The 23007-nt window shown below is 43.6% G+C and overlaps 1 protein-coding gene, 1 long non-coding RNA gene, 1 other non-coding gene and 1 pseudogene across 3 annotated transcripts in view; 2 read left to right on the top strand and 2 right to left on the bottom strand.

Annotated features, from left to right (window-relative positions):
• LOC130525977 (uncharacterized) overlaps positions 1-23007 on the top strand; it is a 242442-nt gene that overhangs the window by 59999 nt on the left and 159436 nt on the right.
• Positions 3254-9173, top strand: LOC130525986 (uncharacterized). The gene is made up of 2 exons (XR_008950632.1): positions 3254-4042; positions 8718-9173. It is a non-coding gene; the product is annotated as an uncharacterized LOC130525986 (long non-coding RNA).
• On the bottom strand, positions 11862-13673 carry LOC130525979 (alpha-1-antitrypsin-like protein CM55-MS; annotated as a pseudogene).
• Positions 16014-16132, bottom strand: LOC130526607 (5S ribosomal RNA). The gene has a single exon (XR_008950818.1). It is a non-coding gene; the product is annotated as a 5S ribosomal RNA (ribosomal RNA).

Raw genomic sequence — 23007 nt, 5'->3', positions numbered from 1 at the left:
TCTGTTCAATGTTATAGGATTTATTGCAATTGTTTGAATTTAATACCTCTCATGTGTCACTGCCAATCCGCGTGTTCTTTAAATGAAGACTTCAAGTAAACAAATGTCAATTTCACAATGTATTTAGCAAATAGAACCAATTCAAGATACAAATATACAGAGCTCTGGGCCAGTTCATAACCCGAGCAACAACAGAATCAATTGTCAGGGCATGAAGTCTGACAACCTAACTATCCCTTGACCCAATCTTTTATAGAAAGACATATGTAAATTATTGATGCTAATTCAGTCCAATCCAGTCCTTCTTGGATGACCTCATCTTCTTCTTCCAGCCTCCTTTGGTGTTGGTGCGGTCCTTCTTCTCCATTATCTTCCCCAGATGTCCAGGTCCGAGGTCATATTCCTGCCAAGGAACTTATCAACACCAGTAAACTATGCTGTCATATTTTACGATGGGGGTCTACCACTTTCCGTCTGACTGTCTCCTGGCCCCAACCGTCCAAACAACATTCATGTCAAGGAAGGGTCAACTGACTTGCTTATGTTTATTCCTACTAAAGATTATATACTATCCCTAACTTCTAAACTAACTGTAACAGAAAACAAAAACATATAGTATAACACATGCTAACAAGATAAAAGATGCTAACAAGATATAATAATTCTCTTCACAATCTAATAAAAACTATGAATAAATGTGGGAAATAGGAAATAAAAAGAAGCAAAATGACCAAATAAAATTCCCATGAATAGTGTAAATGTAAAGATGTCAAGAATGGAATATCAGCTTAAATTTAATCAAACATAAAGTGAAAAGGCCTCCTTTAAGTTTACTGCAAAAATAAACACTAAATCAAGAGCGACACGCACCAAAAACGTCTCATTCTCTCTTCTGTCTCCACTCATTCTTTTATATTCTCTTAAGATAATGGGGACGGGGTCGTGTGATAACAAAACAACCTAATTGGGGACTGTATTTTTGTTGCAAGAACTTTGGCTCTTCAGAAGTTTCTATGTTGGCTTCCACAGATTGTGCATCCACTAGAAACTCAGTGTTTTTGAGGAACTACCAGGAGTGGCTGGAGTGGAGGCCAATGACGCTATAGCTACATATAGCTACATATAGATCACCGTTATCCTCAACCCAAAAGACCACCAGTTGGCGCAGCAATACTAAAGATAGGAGGTTGTGGTCGTTGCGCAGACGCGGAGTGATATCACGCACAAGCGTGCCCTATGTTCTATATACCGTATGTTCGCGACCAAAGGGCGCACCGTATTAAAAGGTGCAGCCTCAGTTACGGTGCTATTTCTGTATTTAACACATACATCAGGCGCTCCGGATTATAGGGCGCGGGCATGGTAAAACATACCGCTACCATAGCTTAAAACATGCATGCTAGCGCGTATTTAGCAATTTTGCAAAAGCCGGCAAGTTGAACAACCGACAACAATGTTTCCAAAATTAAAATTTTCGTATTTTTTGTATTTTGTTATTAAGCCCCGGAGGGCTGAAGCAGGACCGCTGTTAAAAATGTATCAGTCCGCGCTTCCAGTTCTGGTGCAACGTCCAGTTCTAAATGTATGAATCCGCGTATTGACGTTTCAACGCCCCATCAGTAAACGGAGAGATTTGGATATAGTCCCCCTGAGGTGGTGTTTTTAGAGCAGTTCTTAACAACTTTCTCTTTGCCTGATAAGAGGTCCAAACATTATTTCACTTCCCTATAAAATACTCTAAAATTTGCCATTCAAGATCAGATACCACCAGGTATAATTCATCCTCTAAATTTTCACAATTTCTTATTCTGTCAGGCTGTTTTTAAACCTTTGGCAACATAAAATAAAGTACTCAACTGGTATTATGTGAGGCTGGTTTACATCCCATAAAAGAAGCCAGCAGAAATAAAGCACAACAGTTACACAGACTACGCAAAATAATATAGAGGATATAAAAAACAGTGCTGAGATGGGTTTGTGTCACTTTAGTAAAATCAAAGCATTTTTCTTTATGTGCCAGCAATGAACACAATCTAAGAAGTCTTTGACACTAAACATATGGAGCTCCTATAGAACAAACTAAAGATTTGTTGTTATTAAGATAAAGAAATGCAACATTTCCCCCAGAGAAACGATGGCGATGGAAAAAGCCCTGGCTGTGTGTGTGCATCACAGCAGGCGTGGGTTCTCCTCTCTGGAGTCATGCGGGTCTCCTTTGAAGGGCAGATGAGGAGGTTGGTTACAGCTTCCTGTCAGAAAGATGATTACGGTGCCAAAGGTCATCACCGGGGTAACCAGGAAGAGGCAGAGTCGGTCTACTGTACGAGCGATGCCGCTCCAGTTATCCTTCTCCTGTCAGGACCAGACATTTACGCCACTTTTGATCTTTTTAAATCAGACTTTGGGTTGAGGACTCTGTTTGAACCCTCTGAGCTCATTGTAGTCGTTCTTGTTGCGCATGTGTTTAATGATGTAGTGGCTCCATCCACAGCCGGCTTGATCTCTGCGTACAGCTGATGGCTCCTCCCTCTTCTTGTGGTTTCACAGCTCCACACAGACACCAAAGCTCAGAACTCAAATGAAGCTACTGATGCTTCTATATCTCATGTGTTTAAATGTTTCTGGAAACGTACTGGCAGCGTGTGTGACTCGGGTCACCAGTCCGTGTCTCCCAGACTGTTTCTCAAACATCAGCTCACTGCGGGACTTCACACTGTCGTACTCCTCAGCCGAGGCAATGGAGCCCACTGAGCTGGGTTGCCGCGGTAACGCTCCATCCCAGTACGGCTCTGCCTCAGCAGGGCGGGACATGCGCAAGATGCAGGGTAATCGCTGGAGGAAGAGCTGGCAGAAAAAGAAAACAGGATTTGGAACACTGATACTGATGTGTGTATGTCTGTGTGTTATAGTGGGAAAACCACATGTTCATATATCCTCTTTCATACGTTATTAAGTCACATGTTCATATATCCTCTTTCATGTGTTATTAAGTCATAGGTTCATATATCCTCTTTCATATGTTACTAAGTCACATGTTCATATATCCTCTTTCATATGTTCTTAAGTCATAGGTTCATATAGCCTCTTTCATATGTTATTAAGTCATAGGTTCATATATCCTCTTTCATATGTTATTAAGTCATAGTTCATATATCCTCTTTCATATGTTACTAAGTCACATGTTCATATATCCTTTAAATGTATTTTTTATTTTACTCTTTATTTGCATATTTGAAACTTGAACGCAAAATTGTCTGCTCCTTTGTTTACTTCCGGTTCCTGTCGCTAGTTTCCGGTCTCGTGAGCTCACTCTCGCTAGCTTGTCACTGACGGTGGTTGTCAGCGCAGCATCAGCGAGTCTCCAGCCCGGACGCGGCTCCTTCGTGCGTCCACAGAGGCTCCGTCTGTCTCCTACTGACTTGTATCTCTACATTTTGTCGTCGCTGCTGGTTGTCAAACGTTTGCTGGAACTTGTGGCGTTTGGCTGAACTGGTCTAGGTCAACTATATCTGTTTTAAAGAAGCGGAGGAGACCGCGGAGGAGGTTCCGAGGATGAACCCTCAGTGCGCCCGCTGTGGGAAGATCGTCTACCCGACAGAGAAAGTGAGCTGCCTGGACACCGTGAGCTGGATGACCCGGAGAAGCGTCCTTTTAGTCCGTTTTTGCGAGGATGACAGAAACGGGAACCTTTGGGCAGGTCCTGTGAAGTTGGACACGTCGGTGATTGAGAAGTGGAAGGAAAACGACCCTTAAATAGCTTTTTAGGACTTAAATGGCAGATATCACAGAAAAAGAGCTCATCAATAACTGTAAATGAGCCAGACTTGCTGGTCAAACCAGGCTTTTGTAGGAAATCTGGCCTCGTTTTAAGGTTTTTAGGAACTCTTGTATTGGGGGCAGAAAAGGTACATTTTTACCTGGTAAAATTCAGTCAAAAGAGCACTAAAAGCATGAATAAACTGAATCATGTAGATTCTAAAGACATAAGCTGGAGCTCCTCCAGTTACAGCCCATAATGAGACTGCAACTGTTTCTGTGAAAGGTAACTTTTATACAGTTTACATTCTGCAGATTTCTGTCAAATTTCAATGCAAACATTCACGTTAATCGATATAATAGAAATCTGTTACACATCATGGATCAGTCAGTAATCTTGGACAACAGCAACGTTTAATCCTGGATCACTGCTCCATATATTTAAATGAGCAAAGACGGCTGATGCTGATTTAAGACAGAATTTGTGCATTTTGATGATCACATTCATCAGATTTTTAACCACTGATGGAAACATACTGATTCATTTAAATCAGGGGCGTCAAAGTCAAATGGACGGAGGGCCAAATAAAAAATGTAGCTCCAAGCCGAGGGCCAGACTGATCCAATGTTCATTGGAAAATTTTAAAATGACCTCATATAGTCTAGTGCAGGGGTCACCAACCTTTCTGAGACGGAGAGCTACTTCCTGGGTACTGAATCATGTGAAGGGCTACCAGTTTGATACACACTTCTGAAATAGCCAATTTGCTCAATTTACCTTTAACTAAATGTCATTATTAATAGTTAATGATATTCATCTCAAAGACACTGATCATGTTAATGATTTCTCACGATCAATATCAACAATGATTTAACAAGATCAGGAACAGATGAATATCAATATGCAACACTTTATTTCTATATTTTGTCTTAGTGCAAGTGTTTTTCAAATTGAAAGAAATGTTCAAAACCATTTTAAAATTATCACTTCTCCAACAGTCCTAGGAAATCACAATGTCCCATTTTTACCAGCCACTGACATTTTTTAACAAATCATGAATTACTTTGCACCACGTTTGTACAAATAATAAATCATGTAAAATACAAAAACTTTCAGATTTTAAAATAAATCTGATTACGTTTTGAACTTCACACTTCAGTCTGCAGATTTTTTCACATTAACATTTTAACATAAACAATTGTTAAATTTTACAAACACATTTAACAAATTCTGAAGGAGACACCAAATCTGGTGTCCGTTTCTTTGTCCGTTGGTGGGAAGCCTGGCGTTGCTGCTGTTACCAGTGTGTTGTCCTCTGGTGGGGATGCAGAGTTGTAGTCTTACACACCTCTCTGCTGCTTCCATAGAACCCTCATCCACCAACAATAACATATTTAACATATATGTTAACATATATATATATCTCCTGATAGCGGATCATCACATTGATTTATTCTGTCTTACTGAGACCTGACTTCAGGAGGAGGAGTATGTGAGCTTAAATGAATCTACTCCTCCTACCCATCTTAATTATCATATTCCTCGTGTTACTGGTCGAGGAGGGGGAGTGGCAGCAATCTATCACTCCAAGTTATTAATTAATCCTAGACCAAAATATGGTTCCAGTTCATTTGAAAGCCTGACTCTTGGCATCACCCATCTGAACTGGAGGACAGAAAAGCCACTTCTGTTTGTAGTTGTATATCGGCCCCCTGCTGGGCCACACTCAGAGTTCCTGTCTGAGTTCTCTGATTTCTTATCTGACTGGTCCTTAGAACGGACAAAGTCATTATCATTGGAGACTTTAATATCCATGGAGATGTTGTAAATGACAGCTTTAGAAATGGCTTCATTTCATTACTTGAGTCAGTTGGTTTCCTCCAGCAGATAAACCAACCAACTCATAGCTTCAACCACACCCCAGATCTTGTCCTGACTTATGGTGTTGAGGTAGAACATGTGTCAGTGTTCCCTCAGAACCCAGTCCTGTCAGACCATTCTTTGATCACTTTTACATTTATGATTAAGGATTCTTCTATCCTCAGAGCACAGTCTTACTATAGCAGATGTCTTTCAGATAATGCTGTAGCTAGGTTTAAGGAAGTGATCCCTGTGCTAATCCCAGGACCACTGTGTGTTTCCCCAGGGATCAATCATTATAATCTTAGCCCTGCTGAGGTCGACTATTGCTGAAGGTGCAGCAACCTCACTGAGAATCACGCTTGATTCTGTTGCCCCCCTGAAAAAGAGAATAGTAATCAGAGGAGGTGTGGCCCCTGGTATAATTCACATATCAGGACCCTCAAGCAGAAAGTGTGAAGACTGGAAAGGAAGTGGCATTCTTATAAAATAGACAACTATCATGTAGCCTGGAAAGACTGTCTGGTAGTTTATAAAAAGGCCCTTCGCAAGGCTAGAACAGCTTATTTTTCTTCTTTAATTGAGGAAAATAAGAGCAACCCCAGGTTTCTTTTCAGCACTGTGGCCAAATTAACCAAGAGTCACAGTGTTTTAGATCCACGTATCCCTTCTTCCCTTAGTGGTGAAGACTTCATGACCTTCTTCACTGATAAAGTTCTAGCTATCAGAGAGAAAGCTAACCAGGCCATCCCAACAACTGGACCATCACCAGATGTGCTGACTGGGGGAACATACAGGGTCTCCAACGAGCCCTTAAACTCCTTCAGCTCTATATATTTTTCTGAGGCGTCATCGCCAATTCAGAAATCCAAGACCACCACGTGTCCTTTAGATCCCATCCCAACACACCTGTTGAAGGATGTTTTACCATTGATAGGCAGTTCTATCCTGGACCAGATCAGTTGTTCTTTAGTGACAGGTTATGGACCCCGGTCCTACAAGGTGGCAGTGATTAAGCCGTTGCTTAAAAAACCATCACTGGATCTCGATGTGTTAGCAAACTATAGGCCGATATCCAACCTTCCTTTTATCTCTAAAGTTCTTGAGAAGGTGGTGGTGACTCAGTTACTGGAGCACCTGCAGAGGAACAGCCTGTTTGAGATGTTTCAGTCAGGCTTTAGAGCTCATCACAGCACAGAAACAGCACTTCTTAAAGTTACTAATGATCTTCTCATAGCTTCAGATCATGGACTGGTCTCTATGCTGGTTCTGCTGGACCTCAGTGCTGCTTTTGATACAGTTAAACACAGCATCCTGTTACATAGACTGGAACATGTGATTGGGATTAAAGGGACAGCACTAGACTGGTTTAGATCATACTTATCTGATAGATACCAGTTTTCTCATGTCCATGGTGTTCCCTCCTCATACAGTAGGGTTAGCCATGGAGTTCCTCAAGGTTCTGTACTTGGACCAATCCTCTTCACCTTGTACATGCTTCCCTTAGGGAACATTATTCAACAGCATGGGATAAATTTAATTGTTATGCTGATGACACTCAGCTTTATTTATCCATGAAACCCGAAGAGACAGAGAAGTTAGTGAAGCTCCAGACCTGTCTTAAAGACATAAAGTCCTGCATATCTTCAAATGTCCTCCTCCTTAACTCAGGAAAAACTGAGGTCATAGTGTTTGGTCCTGAACCTCTCAGGGATAGATTAGATCACATGATCACACTCTAAATGGTATCTCATTATCATCTAGTCTCTCTGTGAGGAATCTAGGAGTAACTTTTGATCAAAATCTCTCCTTCAACTCAAACATTAAATTAGTCTCTAGAAGTGCCTTTTTTCACCTGAGGAACATCACAAAGATCAGGAAGCTACCCACCATGATGCTGAAAAGTTAATCCAGCATTTGTTACTTCCAGGCTGGATGTTCGAGTTGAAACAGAGCAACCCAGCAAAACCCGCGTGAATCAACAAAAGACACAAACACAGGTACCTTGCAAGGGAGAGCGAGCAGCAGTTCACTCTGGAACACCCTCCGTCGCTCTGCTGCTCCTCTGCAAACCTCCTTCCTTTATTCACATTAGCTCATTATCCATGTGGAATTTTCACCTTCTCCCAAGATGCTTTTAGGGTTTCAGATAACAATCTCACAGTAAATCTGGTGCTCTGGACAAGTGTACTAAATCAAGAGAGGTGAAAAACACTGTTTCTTCTTCATGCACTTAGGTGCTAAACATACAAATGCATTTAAATGATAACAATATAATAATTATTCTCTCTCTCACACACACACACACACACACACACACACACACACACACACACACACACACACACACACATTTGCTGTAGAAAACACTGATAATGAGCACATTTGACATTAGGCCCCTCACCTGAACGTTTCAGTAGGGTTGATGTTCACCTGTTTCATGTCAGTGACGACATCAGAGGCATGACCTTTGACCCCGTACAGGATGGTTCATCAAGATGTTGTCGACCAACAGAAGAAGCTAAAGTCATAAAACCCTCGTGCTGAGTTCTGTCCTGGTCTCAGAGTTTCCTCGGGGTCCACATGGGCCTGAAGCAGATCCAGGACAGACTTCATTCAGACAGATTTTTTATTCTTCTTCTCTGGAAAACCATCCTGGGCTGCCGCACCACATTTGTGCAGTGGAAACCTTCTACAGAGGTGACCAGAAAGCTGCTTGAGTCGGCTCTGGGTCATTAACCCCACTGGTTGATGGGACTTCCCATTAGGGCAAACACTCCCGTCATCCGTTGTGGATCCCTGGAACCTGCATCCATCCTCACTGGCAGCCAGTGTTTGGAGTGGGATCAACTATCAAAATTCAGAACCAAAACATGTCTGTGTTTGAACCTGTAGCCTCCTTTTAGCGAGCTGAGCTTGGTACCGTCACTACTAACGTACCGTTACAGCTGCTACGGGGACATTTGGGGGTTCTCAAAAGGGGCCCAGTTACCTGCTCCACTAGTTGCTGTAGCTCAGAAACACGTCTTTAGCTGTCTCCCGTCTGTAATGTCCAGATGGGACAGTTAATGGATTAATGGAGAACCTTTCTGTGTTCCAGCCCAACGGTCGGAGCAGGGAGTGCATCTTCTCAGAGACAGTGCTGGAAAACAATTACACAGCTCTGCAGAATGCCAAGTATGAAGGCTGGTACGTTGCCTTCAGTCGGAAAGGGAGGCCCATCAAAGCCTCCAGGACAAGGCAGAACCAAAGAGAGGTCCACTTCATCAAGAGGCTCCACGCAGGCCCCCCTCCCTTCCCCAACATGGACCAGAGCAAACACTTTGAGTTTATCCGCTTTTCAGCCACAAGTCGAGCAAAGCGCAACAGGAAATCAGGCACCGTTTCCTAACAGCGAGACAAAGGAGGCAGATATACAACAGATCCAACTTTATTTTTGTATATTTTCATGCAAAGCTGTACATTGAAATATGGCTTTAACACAATAATTGTAATAATATTCCTGTAAAATGGTGATGTGTAAATAAAGAAAGAATAAAGGAAAGTGACAAATTGATTTTGGAGGCTTGTTTCAGAGGCGAACAATGATGGTGAGTAAGACACAGAGAGGGATGAGGAGAGGGAAATCTCTACCCATATAAGCTGTGATCTTTTGAAGACAATTCAGATCATTTCTGTTTGCAGTATCCTGCACGGTAGGAAATCTGGAACTACTTTATAAAACTAACACTGCCACCTGCTGGACATATGGTGCATGTACACTTAGATTTATCTATTTAAATGACCAGGAAAAGAGAACTCTGAACATCATAGATTGGCCAGAGATGATCAACTGTCAGCCACAAGCAGGAGACGTCCACGCATTGTTACTAACAGTGCACAGTGACGGTGGTGGGACGTGGAGATGCTGGGAGACGTTTGGTGGAGCGTCTGGTCCATGAGGAGGTGTGTGGAATAAACCAGAGTCTGGTCCAGGAGGAGGTGTTTGGAATGAAAAAGGGGTCTGGTCCAGGAGGAGGTGTTTGGGATGAACCAGGGTCTGGTCCAGGAGGAGGTGTTCGGGATGAACCAGGGTCTGGTCCAGGAGGAGGTGTTTATAATGAACCAGGGTCTGGTCCAGGAGGGGTGTTCGGATGAACCAGGGTCTGGTCCAGGAGGAGGTGTGTCAGGATGAACCACTGTCTGGTCCAGGAGGTGTTTGGGATGAACCAGGGTCTGGTCCAGGAGGAGGTTTTGGGATGAACCAGGGTCTGGTCCAGGATGAGGTGTTAATAACCTGGTTTGTAGCACGGCTGATGGACTCATCTGTTGCTCCTGCTGTTGCACACTGGCTCTGCTCTTGCTCAAGGTCATCAGCATCAATGTCGCACATGCAGCCGACGCTGCGGGTCGTTGTTTTGAAGGCCTGAGGCGGAGCCGTCGTTAACACATGTAACTCCTCGCCGCCCTTTTCATCGCGTTGGGGTTTTGGATCAACCTTCGGCCTCTGATGGTCACCTGATGCCTCAGTCACCATGAAGGCAACGGACAGCGGCCCAACAAGAGTTGACTGGACCGGTTTGGACGGCTTTGACACAACTGGAGTGTTTTCCTCTCCTGCCTGTGCTCAGTCTGGGCAGCGCCACACAGGGATCTGAATCAAGGGTGGGCCCGACACCACGGGTTGGGTTCCTAAGAACCTCAGGTTCCTCCTTACATCTGCTGTCTCCTTTAAGCTCTGCATCCAACCATGCATGCTGGGTTCCTGCGGTGGTGTGCTGCCTGTGCTCCACCGTCTTCGTGCTCCATCCACTGTAGTGCAGGATGTCTGACAGACTGCTGATGTCACTGTCGATGCCGCTGATGCTTTCGCTGTCGCTGTCTCTCCACTCCTCAGTCTTACTACAGCAGCACCCCATCTTCTGCAGCCTGAAGCAGAAACACAAAAAAAGCCACTGCCATGACCACACACACTCAAACAGTCATCAACAGATCCGTTCGCTGCTCCAGCCTCATGGAGAAAGAGGAAAGTTCTGCCTCGCCCCCTCCCCAGCCCAGACTAGCACAGGTGAGGGGCTCACGCCCCCCCCGCCATCATCAGGGCGTGAGCAAGGCCCAGTTAGGCTACAGTTTGAGAGGGGCCGGCACATGCTACACAAGCCCCGCCCCCACCCGCTTCACTGTGACTTGCATCAAACCAGCCTAACCCTCATGTGCACGAGCCCCGCGCACGAGTCTGCACTGACACGAAGAAGCGCCACCACATTAGCAGAATTGGATTCATATTGAAAACATTTAGACTTTGGTAGAGCTGCCAGCAGAGCTCAACTTGATCCCAACCATCATCTCCCAGTTACTGACCTTTGGACCTTTAACGAGCGTGCGTGCACGTCAGTACGAAGCTTGTCTCTCTTAGAGGGTGATACTCGGTGGGGGGGTCAAAGAATGAGGCGGCAGATCTGATTCTGGAAAAAAAATCTGCAGTTGAGAGAGATGAGTTGTCTTGGTGGAGTGAAGGTTTCAGCTTAACCTTTAACGATTAATGTCTGTAGGTGCAGCAGCAACACTTTAGGAGAAAGACTTTTTTCTTTGAATCAAAGCTTACAACCCAAAAGGCTGCTGTGCTTTACATCAAAGCCACTGGACGCGTCACGTGCACCACCGAGACAACAGAGACCACAACCACCAGACAGAACCTTCCAGACAGAACACTTAACACCGGCCCAAATCTGCACCATACTGGAACCTGTGTTGGAACACCCACTACCTCCAGTACAGAGAAGGCCTCTACAGGCAGAACCATGGTGGTGCAACGGGCTCACCAGTATCTCCCATAGTTGCCAGTCTACAGTATACTGGGAGAAGGTTGAAACCCGAGCCCGACATCCTTCACAGGAACCGGCCCAAGCCACTGGTTCAGATATGTGGACGACACCTGGGTCAAGATTCTAACAAGAGAACTGAAGGCGTTCTCAACCACACAGATGATTACGTCACATTCATCTGGCCTTCCTGGACTGTGCGCCCCCGTCGTTCCACAATAGCGTTGCACGTGTATGCAGGCCTCTCTGTGTGGTTATACTTTAGCAGGCAGCATTATACGTGGGTAAATACATATGCCAGCTCCAGGATCTTCAGCTGAGATCATCCAGTGTTTGTTGTATCAAACCAGATTAAAATTGTGCTCTTCAGCACCTATTTTATTTTTAGAGCTGATTCAGAAACATTCTAAGGAGTAATAAAGTGAGACTCTACAAGGCAAATGTTTCTTTTGTAAGGCTCTTTATATGTGATGCAATTCTTATTGTGCAAAACCGGCATTTAGTGCATCAGATGTTTGGGTTGGTAATCTTGCCCATGAAGAGGATATTATCTGAGCTGTGGTCAGTGATGATAACCATGAAGGGACGATTGAACTTCAGGACTGGAACATAATTATAAGAGTAAAGTGTTATTGCGATGCCTGTAGCAGCTGCGGCAGTGGCTCCAGCCTCATCAACATCCAGGGTAGCTTGATGGACAACCTACAAGAAATACCAGACATAATCAATTGTCAGAAAGAAATCTGTGCTCATTGTTGATGCTGTTCCTGTTTTCCATCTTTACCTCTGAGACTGCCAGTTGTTGCCCCTCTGCAATACCACTCAAGTCTGCCCTGTCACCAAACATGTCTACCATCCCCATTTCAGTCAACACAGTCTTCAGTGAGTATGACGTTTTGATGGAGAATTTGGGAATATAAACACTGTATTTCCTGGGGAACAGATATGGGACAGACACAACCATGAGGTGACGGACAGGAGCCAACCGCCACATCAATAACCAAGAGTTAGCCGTTGAGTCTCCGTTTTCCACACCTGTATTTCATCCATTTCAGCCATTGGTAACATGAGCGGCAGAAATTGCATTCTCCAGTTTTGCCATGTCGTCCGGCAACAGCAGCAACATGGAGTGAGAGCTGTTAAATGGGAGGTGAAGGACCGATGTGTTAAACATCTGGTCACGATAGGTTTCAAATCTCTTCTCAATATTCATCATCTGAACTGGAACCTGAAAATTCAAAGTTTCATGTTTGTAAATGAGATTCGGTTGAAGGTTTTGCCGAAGACTGTGGACTTCAAACCTTGGTCTTTTCATCCACCATGAATAAGTCCTCCTTGGTCAGATCTGGATCAAACGGAGTTTCCCATTTTCCTGTTTTACAAGTCATGGAATCACAGTTTGTGGTTGACAGTTAAAACTTTCAAATGAACAAGAAACACGCCTAAATCGCACCACATCCAGGTGTTTACCTTTAAAATAGATATAGCTGATTAGATACATGACTGTTGTCGGATCTAGACTTTCTACCAGTTTGTCAATCTTCCCACTGGTCTTCTCCTCCACATACTTGTTGATGGTGTTGGCGCTCTCGCTGCTTTTGGTGAAATCAACATTGAATCCATCTGCAAAGTAGGACTTTTTCAAGGTGTCCAGGAACTCAGGCTGTGGTTTGAAGAGGTTGTCCATAAATACAGCCGTCCCTTCACTGGTGACTTCATTGGACGCCTTCTTCGTCTTTTCAAAGAGGCTCTGAAAGGCCTGGTCTACATCCGTCTGGCTCAGCCATGTGCTGTTGAAAGCCAAACCTCTGAAAAGCTGTCGGTGGGTTTCTCCACGCGCTCCGACCGCCAAAGCGGCCAAGGCGACAGACACACTGACTGGGGAGAAGAAGATGTTCTTGCCTTGTGAGTCAGGGTTAGCAGCTAAGCTCCTGTACAGCCTGAAGGCAAACTCTCTGTTGGCTGCAGTGACCAGTGAAAGGCTCTCAGTGCTGTTGTCAGCTGAGGTGTCCTGCTCCTTCTGGTTTTGACCAATGTCGTTCCCCACATGGCCTCTGGCCACGCAGATGATTATGGACAAAATCCAGACACACCGGGTGGCGTTCATCTTAGTGAACAAAGACAGAAGCAGAAGGCAAAGAGCATCTTGGTTAGTGTTTGTTCTGCTGCTCTGCAACCACTTGTGCCTCAACACACACCAACCACAGCGGTGAGGGAACTGAGCATAACCCCCTCGTCATGACGACTGTCGTGATGCTGTGCACTCACCTTCTCCTGCTTCGCTGTTTGGCCCCCAAAGCCCCGACGGTGCAACGGCAGCTGAGGCTTTTACAAAATATCCTCCCCTACAAGGTGCTGGACTTTGCTTTTGTTTGTTCTTTATCTCTGATGTGCTGCTTCTGTGTAATCATTAGTTTATTAGTGCTCCAACAGTACCTACAACATGATGGAAGCTGGAAAAACCTTCCCAAAGGGTCTAAATTTATATTCATCTTTAAATGGTGCATATTAAAGTGCTGCTATAGGTGTACATTCAAGTGTAGAAGACATGTTTCTCGACCCTGGGAGACAGAGAGTCCTCTTCCTCTGGGGGTCTCCACTGCTCCCATGTGTCCTGACTGACCTGCATGGATCTCCTCCCCATCCTGCATTTGTGTCCAGCGTCTCCAGTCCAGTACCATTTACCATTAAGGTGAAGCCTGCGCTCACTCTTCAGAAGGAAGGAGACTGAGGAGGAAGGAAAGTTCCTCACAAAAGGGAAGGACAACCTGTTATGTAATCAGGGGCCTTCATCATTGCTGAGGCCGCTGCTGAACATCATTGATTGTCCAGGTAAAGCCAGGCTGCATTACACAAACGCCAGAGAGCAGCTGAACTTTGTCCTCCAAAATATATTTGCACAGCCGTTTTCCACTGTCGTGTTTGCTGCCTGAAGCTCAGAGTAGAGGTTGGATTTAACTACTTCCAAACAGTGGACTGGTCTCACTGGGACAGTCACAAACCAAGAATAAAAACCATTAATGTGTCGTCTGTCCTCATCCTTCCATCTGAGCTCCTCTACCGTGGCGTCCGTTCACAGCTGGAATGATGATGATCGTGAGGTCCACATCTGCATCCCGACCACAGATGAGGCAGCAAACCTACAGCTTGTCAGTGTTACTCATCAATAAAACAGCTCATCACTGAACTTTAGTTTGGCTGCATTTTTATTTCATTTGATTTTCATATAAGCAGGCACCAAAGCCCAGACCTCCCAGTTCTGATCCGTTTCATGTTTGTGAGGCTCCTCAAAGTCAGTTTAAAGTCATTTAAAAGTCTTTTTCCAAATCATTTCTACAAGGAGCAGTTCCAATGGGAAAGAGAACATAGACAACACTTTGCTTTTGAAGCTTTAAATTCAAGATGTTTAATGTTTAAAATGATAATTATTCACTCTTTTTGAATTTGATGCCTGACCCCCTTCAAGGAAAAGAAGAAACCTGAAGGAGCTCCACAGCTGAGGGGCCCGTCTCCCTGGGACGGACAGATGTGCATTTGCATCAGTCATTTATACAGTGTATGGAGATAAGTCCAGGGCCCAGGGGGGAGCCCAAGGGTTCCGGGCCCAGGGGCCCAGTGTGTGAAACCTCTGGGGCTGAACGAGCCCAGCGGCCTTGCTGGCCACCATTAGACTTTAAGGACAAATCAATACAATAGGTAAATTACACACCCACAAAATGAAGTTTTCTCTGTCCCTATACAATAAAGAGACATTTCCAGTAACCCCATAATAAGAGGAAGGGCCTGATTTACTTTAGTTTTTCGATTATAAAAATCATTGTGGTGTTAATATATTTTCTATTATCTATCCGGATTAATGTGGATAATCCTTGAAGATATAAGTTTAATCATGGATGAACTTTGTTAAATATTTTACATATGATAAGACAACATTCACCTTCCCATTAAAGTTTATCTTTATAACTGTGGATAAACACCTTTTTGAAAGTTCCCCATTTAACAGAAAAGAATAAGCCGTGTGCTAATAGAAGGTGGCAGCAGATGTAGTATTTAAAATGTTTTAAAGTTATTTAAATATACATTCAATTCAGTTTCAGAGGCTTGGCGGAGCTCCTACAGTCATAAAGTTTGATCTGTTTTGAGTTGCTGTTCCCAGACCTGGATGCTGAAGTGATTTTGGCATCCATCCATCCTCCATCAATTATCCAGGGTAGGGTCGCGGGGGCAGCAGCCTAAGGAGAGAGGCCCAGAGTTCCCTCTCTCCAGCTACTTCTTCCAGCTCATCGGGGGGATCCCCAGGCGTTCCCAGACCAGTCGAGAGACATAGTCACGACAACGTGTCCCACAGGCCAGTAAGGCCCGATACGACCTCCCAGGGAATACGCCGGGAATCGAACCGAATAGTGCAACATTAAATCTCAGTGCAACATTAAATCCCAAACTATGTACAGGAGTTAAGTATTAAATCTAAAACGATGTACAATAGTGCAACATTAAATCTCAATGTTAGAAGTACTTAAGAAGTGAATAACATCTGGCTGGATAATTATCAGGAACACTGGCGGCCTCTGCTGACCCAGTGGAGGAGCGCAAAAAGCTTACAGCACCTCGTATTCCCAGGCGGTCTCCCATCCAAGTACTAACCAGGCCCGACCCTGCTTAGCTTCCGAGATCGGACGAGATCGGGCATTCTCAGGGTGGTATGGCCGTAAGCGGGAGCAGGTGCAAGAAAATGGCCTTTTGAAGTTAATACACTCAAACTTATTTTCTTGAAACATTTATTCTGGTGGAGGTTGTCCATTTTGCTTTGTCACAGTCCAAACCTCAATGTTGGAGCAGCCTCCAATCCATTCCCCCCAAAAAGAAAAGGCTATAGAGCCTATGAGCGTCATATCATCAAATCTGCCTCGAACGGCTCTTGGATGAGAGGTGAAACGTCTTCAAAAAAATCAAACAAGATTCAACTCCGATAAATGAAATCAAGTTAAAAGCAATGTGCCATGGCCAGGGATCGATCTCGGGCCGGTGCGGGCCAGTCGAGAATCGCTGTAACAGACAACCTGATTGAAACCTCCTGAAGACCCCAGAGGGAGAGTTCGAATCCCGCTTTGGGCATTATCAAACGGAAGATATTTGATTGAAAAATTCACCATCATAAAAATGTTTAAAGAGCAAAGCAGTGTCTGTGAGGTTCATGAGCCACAAATGCTGCTCGTTTTAGGAGCACAGCAGTCTATTAAACTGTAGTTTGTGTCATAGCATAGTTTTATTGACAAATTCTAAATTGCAAGTCGCAGATATGAACAGGGAAATGCTACGTTATCTGCTTATTCTGTTACAAATATTCTGATGAGATAGGTGGGGAGTTAATTCAGTTGGGGATAGACAGATGGAATATTAGTGTTGTTAGTATGATACTTGAGTTCTTTAGATATTGTTTTCAATTCCGGACTCTGCCGCCTTGAGTTGGCTTTTGCGAAGACAGAAATGTTGACAATAGTGTGGACCAAAGTGGGAAATTCAATTTTATTTAAACACAAACACAAACACACACACACACCACACACACACACACACACACACACATAACTTATTGATGCTTGGTCAGGAACCAGAGAAGGTCCCAAACGGGGGAAAGCTGCCCGTTCAGTCAGCAGGTTCCTCAGACCCAAATCTATCATCACTTCCCATCTTCACTTTGAGGATTTTCTCTTTGATCATGGCCTCCAGCTTGACTTTTTGTACGATATTTAAATAAATGAATTCAGTGAAGCGAGTACTGGTCAAGTTTAGAAAAAAAAGTTTTTAAACTGCAACGTGTAAGTTATTTTCTTTTCTAATTCAAATTAATTTGCTGCCTCATCCAGAGAAAATATGTGTTTGTTTCCAGTTAAAAGCCCTCTTTAACAATACGGCAACTCGGAAAGAGAGAAATCTCCTCTTCTGCTATTTTTCACGGGGTGAGACAAAGGATGGAATGAAAAATGAAATAAAAGAGTAGAAGAGGTGGGAATTACACTATGTGTGGCTGGAGGATGAAGCATCTCTGATGAAGCTATTTAGACCCAAAATGACAATAAATAATGAAAATGTGTGGCGCAGTAGAACAATGGACGAACTTTCTATTGGTCATTGACAGTTTCAGTCATTTTCATCAGAATTCATCAAAAATATTCAAACCAACAAACTACACACAGAACCGAAAAGTTTAGAGCTTAAAGGGAGCGACAGGTTAAGATTTAAAGCTCAACGCAGCTGAAGAAGTTCCAAAAAGGAGAAATATCATGTGATGCTTTACCGCCACCCGGTGGACACGCGTGGAACTGCAGACAATAGTTAAACGCGCTCCGACACATTCTGACCTCTGCTGCTCCTCCTGGACTCCAGGGCTGCAGAAATATGCTGCTTTTACAAGTCTTTCAAATCTGTCAAGCATCATAAATCTTATTGATTTATTTAACTAAGTTAGTCAGTTTTCATTTAAATGCAAAAACATATTTATGGCATTAAAATAGCAAAACAACTTTTAATCTTGAACCCTCCCAGAATGCTTTTATAGTAGTGGAATATTAATCAACAGCCATAAAGTTGTTCATTAACAGAGGAAAAAGGAAAGGTAAAAGTTTTCCGTTCAGACTGAGCAGGAAGACTGAAGACCGACAAGGTGAGTGTAAACGAAGAGCATTATTGAAAAGAATTGACAGTTGTGATTGGAGATAAAATCAAGATTTGAAAACATTTTTGTGACTATTGAAGAGCTGCATAGAGCTGAAGAATTCTTGGCTTAAGAAAATTCAACTAGACTTCATATTTAGTTTTAACACAAAACATCATTATACATTATAAATGAATAGTTCTTATTTAACTTTCTTATAGTCTGGCTTTAGTTATAGTTGAATAGTCTTTCTAAGTGAAGTTTAGTTTATTTTTCTGCTCTTTGCTACTGATCCTAAAAGAACTTTGAACTTTAAACCCTCCCAGAATGCTTTTATGGTAGTAATATATACGCCATAAAGCTGCTGATTAGGTTTTAAAAGTGAAAGTATTCTGTTCAGACGAAGCAGGAAGAACGACAAGGTGAGTGTAAAGTGAGTATTATGCTGTTAACGTTGTTAGAGAGTCTTAACAGGTATTAACAACATTTTCAAACTTTTTTGTGACAGGTGAAAAGCTCTTAGAGTTATTAGAGCTGTTCAACTGTCCAGGTCACAGCTGGATATTTTGGTATTACCTGTCAAACAACATCTAATCGTGTGCAAGTTAGCATCTCTCAGCCGGACCAATTTAAGACAATAAACTAAATAACTAAATCCACACAGGATCACAGGACACCAACAGGATTTTGGGTTCATGTTGCACGTTTTCTCCCAGTGGTTTATTGTTCTATGTTGTGGAACCACTGTGACAGAAATGCAGGAGTGGGTGTCATTTCTTTCATCTATTTTAAATAGAGCAGTGATCTTTGAGGACTTGGATTATAGAAATAATTGAAGAGGGCAACAAAGGAGGGAAGTTAAAAAGTCCTGACTAGTATGTTAATGTAGCACCAGATAATTTAGTGGCTGAGCTGAAGACAGTCCTTTCACCATGTTGGCCTGTGGAAAACCAGTGTTGTCGGCCCGATGGACCAGCATCCCCGTCGTTGCCGGACCACCGTTGGCCACCAGTTGGGTTTTGGGATCAAAGTGGGGGCGTTTCCTGTATCCGGTTCTCCTCACGGATCCGTGACTACAACATGTTGCTGCAAGTGCAGAGACGTTTGCTCTGGAAAGAACTTTAGAGCACATTCAGTGCTGCAGGATGAGGGGCTGGAAAAGGTGCCAGTTCTTTTCTCACTGCAGGGAACAGTTAAAAAAAGCAGCTTAAACTCTGAAAACATGAAAATGATACAGAGACATCATTGATTTATTGATTCAGTTGTTATCCAGAATGGATTAGAAATGTTCCTGTTTCATAAAAATGCAGTGAATTGGGATTATTTAACTACAACCTCTACAGATTATTTACCTTCATCACAGTCTCATCACTATTTCTGATGTTTCCTCAGGATGGACGAGGACAAAGCAGAGTCCACAGTGCCCAGCTGGGTGTCCCTGAAGAGTGATTGGTCCATAGATAGATCAATACACTTCAGAAGTTCAGAGGAAATGTAAGAAAACTAAAGCGTGATGATGTGTTTGTGTGACAGCTGTTAGTCACATTAACAGCAGCAGGTTGTGAGTTTATTATTGGAGATGTTTAACACTTAAACCTCAGACAGTCATATAGTTACAGACTTAATGTGAATATTGTTGATTAGAAACAAGAATCAGGTTTAAACTGAAAGATGAATTCAGACATAAATGCTGGAACAATATTGAGTCTTGATCAGGTTCTTTCATCCTATAAATCAAAGGACTAATAGAGATGTGTTTCATAGTGAGAGGGGGGAGCACATCCTATCAAACTGGGACCAGGCAGCTCCACCAGGAGAGTCCTCTTGTTCACAATCTGGAAGCAGATCTGGAGATGCTGAAATGAAGCCCAAACAAAGTAAAACTGTTCAATATGAGATTTAATGTGTGATGTCATGAATTTGTAGTTGTGTTGATGATTTATTATAGATGGAAATCATTGGTTTACTTATGTTCAGGAAGTGATCTGCAGGAGGTGATAGAAGGTCATAAGATCAGTCTGAAGAGAAGATGTGAACATGTGACTGAAGGAACTCATGAAGCAGGAAGTGGAACCCTGCTGAACAAGATCTACACTGAGCTCTACATCACTGAGGGACAAAGTGAGGAGGTGGACACACAACATGAGGTGAGACAGCTTGAGAGAACCTCCAAGAAGAACATCCAGGACACTCCAATCAAGTGCCAGGACATCTTCAAAGTCTTATCTGAGCAACAGAGACACATCAGAGTGGTTCTGACCAACGGTGTCGCCGGCGTTGGAAAAACCTTCTCAGTGCAGAAGTTCAGTCTGGACTGGGCAGAAGGTTTGGAGAACCAAGACATCAGTCTGGTGCTTCCGCTCTCATGCAGGGAGCTGAACTTGATCAGAGATGAGCAGCACAGTCTTCTCTCACTGCTTCATGTTTTCCATCCAACATTACAGAAGATCAGAGCAGAAGATCTGACTGTCTGGAAACTTCTGTTCATCTTTGATGGCCTGGATGAAAGCAGATTTTCACTGGGTTTCAACAACCATCAGGTCATCTCTGATGTCACACAAGTATTGTCAGTTGACGTGGTTCTGGTGAACCTCATCCAGGGGAACCTGCTTCCCTCAGCTCTCATCTGGATCACCTCCAGACCTGCAGCAGCCTATCAGATTCCTCCCTCGTGTGTTGACAGGATCACAGAAGTACGAGGCTTCACTGACTCCCAGAAGGAGGAGTACTTCAGGAGGAGGTTCAGTGATGAAGATCTGTCCAAGAGAATCATCTCACACATCAAGGCCTCCAGGAGCCTCCACATCATGTGTCTGATCCCAGTTTTCTGCTGGATCACTGCTATAGTTCTGGAGGACATGATGACCAGAGACCAGAGAGGAGAGCTGCCCAAAACCCTGACTGACCTCTACTCACACTTCCTGAGGGTTCAGATAAAGAGGAAGAAGCAGAAGTATGGAGGAAAGCAGAGACCAGGGAAACTGTCTGAGGCTGATAAAGAGCTCCTTCTGAAGTTGGGTCGGCTGGCGTTTGAACATCTGGAGAAAGGAAACATCATGTTCTACTCAGAAGACCTGGAGCGATGTGGACTGGACGTCTCCGAGGTGTCGGTGTACTCAGGAGTTTGTACAGAGATCTTCAAAAGAGAGAGTGTGATCTTCCAGAAATCAGTCTACTGCTTTGTTCATCTGAGCATTCAGGAGTTTCTGGCTGCCGTCTACATGTTCCACTGTTACACCAGGAAAGACACAGCGGTTATAAATCAGTTCCTAAAATATTCTGAACCAGCCACATCTCTTGATGACTTCCTCAGGAGAGCACTAATGAAATCTCTCCAAAGTAAAAATGGCCACCTGGACTTGTTTGTTCGCTTCCTTCATGGTCTCTCTCTGGAGTCTAATCAGAGGATCTTGGGTGGACTGTTGGATCAGAGGAACAGCCGCCCAGAAACCATCCAGGAGGTCCTCAACAACCTGAAGGAGGTGAACAGTGATGAATTCTCCCCAGACAGAAGCATCAACATCTTCCTCTGTCTGATGGAGATGAAGGATCAGTCAGTCCATCAGGAGATCCAAGAGTTCCTGAAGTCAGAGAAGAAATCAGAGAGGAGACTGTCAGAGATCCACTGTTCAGCTCTGGCCTACCTGCTGCAGATGTCAGAGGAGGTTCTGGATGAGCTGGACCTGCGGCAGTACAACACCTCAGTGGAGGGACGACGTCGCCTGATTCCAGCTGTGAGGAACTGCAGGAAGGTCGTGTAAGTAAAGATTTTTGGGGCCGGACATCGGCGTTTAAATCAAGCGAGTGGATCATGTCAGGTAGCAATACCCCCTCCAGTGGTCATTCCTTCAATTCTTTATCTCCATTGCAGCGTCCATAAATAAAAAAAGAAAAACAACAATTCATGCAGAAATGTTCAACACTGGCTGGATATAAGTTCAAAGGTCAATCCAGACAAACCAACATAAGGCAGGAATAATAGGAGCCACAAGTTAACTGACTATCATGAAATTACTGTCATGTCATTAAATAACTTTTGTTTGTTTGTATACATCGTATTCTAACAACAGAAAAACACATTTTAACTAATGACTCGTGACTATTTTGCTTCATTTGTTCAACGTAAAACCAGCCGGCCTCGTTGGTTTAAATGGGTGTTTTAGGTCTTTGTGGCGGTTCCGTTTGGAGCCTTTATGTGACCCACAAAGTTGTTTGACCCTTTCCACACCCGTTAGGTGGCAACTTCATCACTAGCAACAAAAGGTGCAGTGAAAATGATTTGAAGGGAAACAGGCAGATATAACAGAAGCTGAGGGCAATCGATGCAACCAGAGACTCTGATGTCATCGATCGGATCGCTGAATTAAGACTTGACGCACGATCGTACAAATTGGATGAAATGCAAAATATCCAAAGAGCCGATAGACAGATAAAAAGATGCACGTTTCTTTAAACCATTTGCTACAATCATTTTAAATATTGAGTAATTATGAGCTGTTCTAAAATAAGACAAATGTTGAGAATAATTCAGTTGCATTTCAGATCTGATGGTCGTTCAAACTGTTGCTCTACGGTGTTGAATTTAGCTTTTCCAGGAAATGAGCTACATTTGTGTTGAGGTAGATTCTCAGATGAGTTGATTAGAAATCCCAAATTTTTGTTTCATACACAACAGACTGTCTGGTAGTGTTCTTTCAACGAGTGATTGGGAAGTTGTGGCCTCAGCAATGACGTCAAACCCTTCTCATCTACGGGAGCTGAGCTTAAGCAAGAACCAAAGCCTGACAGATGCCGACGTAAAGTTACTGTCTTCTGCAATGATGCATCCAAACTGCAGACTGGAGACGCTCAGGTCAGGAGGCCTCTGTTGGTCTTTTCTAAATTTCTTTACATTTTCTGCTTTTCTCTTCATTTTCAGATTTAGAAATGTGTTT

Source organism: Takifugu flavidus, chromosome 5, assembly GCF_003711565.1.
Source record: "Takifugu flavidus isolate HTHZ2018 chromosome 5, ASM371156v2, whole genome shotgun sequence".
Classification (NCBI taxonomy): Eukaryota; Metazoa; Chordata; class Actinopteri; order Tetraodontiformes; family Tetraodontidae; genus Takifugu; species Takifugu flavidus.
This window is presented reverse-complemented; position numbering and strand designations above follow the sequence as displayed.